The 5241-nt window shown below is 41.2% G+C and overlaps 1 long non-coding RNA gene across 1 annotated transcript; it reads right to left on the reverse strand.

Annotated features, from left to right (window-relative positions):
• Nucleotides 1-407: 407 nt before the first annotated feature.
• Nucleotides 408-1163, reverse strand: LOC120337284 (uncharacterized). The gene is made up of 2 exons (XR_013475131.1): nucleotides 810-1163; nucleotides 408-682 (listed from the first exon to the last, which is right to left on the reverse strand). It is a non-coding gene; the product is annotated as an uncharacterized LOC120337284 (long non-coding RNA).
• Between the last annotated feature and the right edge of the window lie 4078 nt (nucleotides 1164-5241).

Here is a 5241-nt window from a genome sequence, read left to right on the forward strand (position 1 = left end):
CCAACCTAGACGTAATTTCGGTTGTTTAAGGACAATACTACCAGACCTGGGGCGCCATTCGCTAAACTTCGTAAAAAGCCGGGTTTACGATCTCGTAACTGTGTCTCTCAGAATCGTGATAGCGAAATCTCGTTAAATGCGATTCACCAAAGACCTCGTAAGCACTTGACGCACGGTCACTAGCATTCTCTCGAAATCTTACGCACGGTCGCAGTTGAACAAAATGCACTGACTGATCACTCAGCCGTATCAGTTGTCGCCGCTTACGGTCGAGCGTCTTTCGCCTTCGCGGTAACCTATCGGCTTTCTCTGCTTCACCTTTGCAGCCTGCGTTTTGAAATTTTGTTCATATAGCAGTGGCGTAATCTATAGACTGACGGATAGGCTACATGGAATAAATGCTGAAGTTACACAGAGAGAGATTTATTGCCACAAAACAAATTACATATTGTGAACTATTTGTGTAACAGACAATAAAATCAGTGAGTTGCCAAAGCTTGTTAAGATTCCATATTTTTAATTTTTCATTGAGTCTATAGTCCTCTATTAAGGTCCTTTCATTTGCATCTAGCTAATTTTTTTCTTTCGGATACGACATGGAGAGATTGTTGGACTTTTCTTCTGCAAGCTTCAATATAGGTAGCCATTTGTGAATCTGTGTTCATAATACTGTAGGCCAATGCTAGAATAAACAAAAAACAATGACTTCAACAACTGAACAATCTCTGAATCTCAACCCTAGTTTAATCTGTAAATGCGGCAGATATTCCACAGCTAAGTTAACGGCACTAGACTACATACACGCTTACCTGAGTAAGGCCCCTTGATACTATGCCAATTTTTACAAAGTATGCTAACGTCCCAACGAGCCTATTTTAATTTGAATCACTGCTGAGAGCAATCCGAACTGTTAACGAGGCGAAGATTGTTCTCGTTAGCTAGCGAGCTCTTCAGCGGTTAAAAAACTTTCGTGAATACCGATTCTCGATAAAATGTGAGAAGAAGGCACTTTACGAGACGTCTCATTTGGCGCCAAAAAAACTCTCTCGAATAATTTCTCTCGAATATTTACGAAGCTCTGTGAATACCATTTTTGCTTTTCACGAGAAAGTCGGTGCTTAACTAACACGTTAAGCGGTAACGAAGCTTTGTGAATGGGGCCCCTGGTCACTCTAAAAGTAGTGAAATTAGTCAAATATATGAATTCTTCATACAATAACTGTAAAAAATAGGCCAAAGAAAAGGAAACATATTTTCTTTCCCACAACAACGTTCAACCACAGTGTCTGGTGTGTTTCTAGGTAATATCTACCACGGAAGAATATATTTTTGAGCGACATCACAAAACCATCTCTGAGAAAAGTTACCAAAATTACCACGGTATTTTTCAAGAAGCAAATGGTAAACTCGCGATGTTTTCACCACTTTCTGCTGGTTTTCTGTTACTGCGGCTCAGCCCAGTTTTCTGCTACATCGCCAGAAGTTTTTGCGGCCCGACTACCTTCAACCTTGGACCATCTTGAGGTAGATAGTATGTAACGGATACTGCAATTAGTCGGAACACAAATGAATATTGCTTCGGTAAAACATGTATAGAAATAGATTTTCAATACGATTCGCAAAAATCTTTAGATTCGAATCTCGCTCCATCCCAATCACTAAGACGAGTAATAATTTCACAACGTCTATATATGCATCACGGAGTTGATTTTGAATTAAATGTAATTAGTTTGAGCCACATATCATGTATTTGGAAAATTGTCAATCATATCTCCCTGCTACTTATTTTTTATACTGTGAAAAATTCTAATTGTACAGGCATTCAGGAATGCGAATTAAAAATTTTCTGTGGATAATAAAATATATAAGTTTGACTTGTTATATACTTGCTCTGTGGCAATGCCCCGGTTGTTTTTTCGGTATAATAAAAAATATTCGAAAAATACCTCAATATCGGTTGCACAGACTGTCTACACTAGCCATATTCTCCCGACATGGTTCATTTTTCGCTCGCAAAGCCTTCGCCGAACGTCGACGGGGCGACGCCGATTTTGCCCCGGTTGCTCATTGTATATCGTATTCTCTCTTTTATCTTCCACTCGCCGCGTTTGTTTTCTGTTTCTTTTACTAAATCATCGGGGCCGATCGGGGCTAGCCCCTAAATTCTGACGACACAATGCCGACGTTTCTTACAACAACGTGTTGACATATTCACGCATTCCTTCTCGTTCGTTGGTTGCTTGAAGAGTTGATAGTTTCCTCGCCTTCGTTTTTGTCGCTTGTTTCGCTATTTGAATCAGTTAGAGACCTTTAGTCCATTTGCTTTCGATTTTCCATACTCCTTTTGAGCTCCTCACTTCTTTCCGGCTTCGCATTTCTTAGCCTTAGACCTCATAATGAATAAGGTTGGTGCACTACTTCGCACTCCGTTTTCGCAGCTGCCGCTGGAACAAAAATTAGAGGTACAACGTCTTGGGCCTTATCAACCAAAAAATTGTTCACTGGAACAATCCCATGACGGAGGAAAGCGTCGGCGTACATTCTGCGCAGAAACTTGGTATAAAAAACACGAATGGTTGTGTTACAGCGAGGACAAAAATGCACTTTTTTGTTTTTATTGCCTACTTTTTGCTACCGCCCGTGACTCACGTTGGTGTAAATTTGGTTTTAGAGATCTTAAACATCTTTCCGAGCGTGCCAGGGATCATCAATCTTCTATGGAGCATCTGGACAATGCAGTAAAATACCGAACATTCGGAAATGTTAATATTGCAGCACAGTTGGATGAAGGACGCGCGGTTTCTATTCGTCGGCACAACCAAAACGTCGAGAAAAACCGCCATGTTCTCGGTCGATTGATAGATGTTTTGAAGTTCATTGGTTGTCACGAGCTGTCCCTCCGTGGGCACGATGAACGGGCTGGCTCTTCTAATAGAGGGGTATTTTTGGATATGGTGGAATACACCGCATCCCTAGATACAGTATTGAGAGATCATCTTGATGCCGCAACTGTTTCGAAAGGGACATCTAAGGATATCCAAAATGATTTGCTCGACTCAATGTATAAAATTTATTTACAACATTTGGCTCTGGAAATTGAGAATTGCCAGTTCCTTTCGATTCAGTCTGACGAGACAACTGACATCACGTGCGTTTCCCAACTGGCTGTGATTTTTCGGTTTGTGAAAGATGGTAAACCTACCGAGAGATTTCACAGCTTTGTACCAATCGTTGATCGCACGGCTTGCGGGATATCGGCTGTACTGAAAGAAGTGTTACAGCCTTACAACGCGAAGTCAAAATTGATAGCTCAAACTTATGACGGCGCGGCAGTCATGAGTGGGTCGAAACATGGTGTTCAAGTTTATATAAAAGAAGATTTTCCTCATGCGCATTTTTTACATTATTATGCACACCAATTTAACCTCGTTACTAAAAATATGTGTCTTGATACCCCTCTCGTCCGTATATTTTTTGCAAATGTTTCGGGATTTTCTTCATTTTTTTCCGTTTCGCCGAAGCGCTCTGACCTCCTTCGCCAGATATGTAGCCGCCGTCTCCCAGCTTGTGCACCAACACGTTGGAACTTCCAATCACGCGTGGTGCAGGGCGTGTCCGAAATTAGTTCTGAGCTCATTGAGTGTTTCAATGGCATTCAGAGCTCTCCGGTTTGGGACGAACGCTCTGTGAGGGAGGCGGCAGGTCTAAAGCGTCTGCTACAAGATGGTGAGTTTTCTTTTTTTCTCGCCTTTTTCTCCACAATATTCTATCACGTGGATGTATTATACGGCGCATTGCAGTCCAGGCTAATGGATGGAGCGTCTGTGCAATCGTGTATTTCAGACTTCTGCGATGCTGTATCTCGTATCCGGGAAACAATAAAATACGACGACACATGGAGTGCTTCTTTACGCCGCGGGCAAACAACGCAGCGTTTGATTTTGTCTGCAAAGGAATGCTGTGACATTCTGGTGAATCAAATAGGCCAGGGCTACTCAACTGGCGGACGGCGGTCCGAATCCGGACCTTTTGGGTATTCGATTTGGACCGCATCTAATTCTTTATTTTGGATCATTAGCCACACTTTTAAAGTTTTCTTTTATAAATCATTTGTATAGATTTAAATATAAATGAAAAGAACTATAACGCCAAAATAACAATCTTGATTAGCTGATAATCATTAGTCGGCCGAGGAAGTGCGTGTTTAAGGATGCCGAAATATAATTTTTGGAAAGACCGGATCCAAATATTTTTGAAATTTTGTATGCGGATCTCCGGTAAAAATAGTTGAGTAGCCCTGAAATAGGCGATCGTCTGCGCACTGAACACCTTGCCGCGTTCTCTTTGATGAACCCCAAAAAATTTTCAAAATTTGCACGTCAATTTCCCATCCATTTGTTGGCTACTGTCTCCAAATTTTACCCCATGATAAACGTGGGTAAATTGGAAAATGAATTGCGATGTATATACACCAATCAAACTTTTTTGAACATCACATCAACTTGCGCGCTCTATGGGTTCCTCATAGATAACACTCTAGTAACTACCTTTGCGGCGTCTGCAAAATTTCTGGACATCATTTTGACGACGCCTATTTCTTCCGTCGACGCAGAGCGAACATTCAGCACGCTAAAGCGTATTAAAACGTATCTCAGAAACACAATGAAGCAAGATAGATTAAATTCCTTGGCTGTTTTATCCATTCACAGAGACGTTATTTCTGGGATGCATGACTTTAATCAGCGCGTTATTGAGCATTTTGCTTCCAAGAAACCGCGGCGTGTTGCATATATGTTCAAGCAGTAGAAGTCTAGCAGCATATATATCTATGAGTGAGCGACGCATGTCCTTATCTTTGCATTAACTTTCCTTTCTCCATAGTAACGTTTTAAACCTTATTTTAGGTTTTGTCTGCTTTCCCGAAGTTTCTGTTAATATGTCATTGTATTTATCTGGGTAAATATTGCCTTTCCTTTTGAAAGAGGTTTCAAAATAAACTATGTCTATATTTATTAATCCCTGGACTTGGACCGGTTTTAAAGACACTTTCTTATCGTTAAAAATTGTCGCTTTTGCCGATTGGTTGTTACCGATGGAATGGTTTTTATACTCATAAAATGATGGGAGAACTTACAGCGCTCATCCTGTCCCCGTAGATGGGGGTGACTTGGTCCCGCAGTAGCTTGCCCCGGTTGTCAAAATGACCACGCGCCGCCACTGAAACCTACCTTACATACTAGC

Source organism: Styela clava, chromosome 4, assembly GCF_964204865.1.
Source record: "Styela clava chromosome 4, kaStyClav1.hap1.2, whole genome shotgun sequence".
Classification (NCBI taxonomy): domain Eukaryota; kingdom Metazoa; phylum Chordata; class Ascidiacea; order Stolidobranchia; family Styelidae; genus Styela; species Styela clava.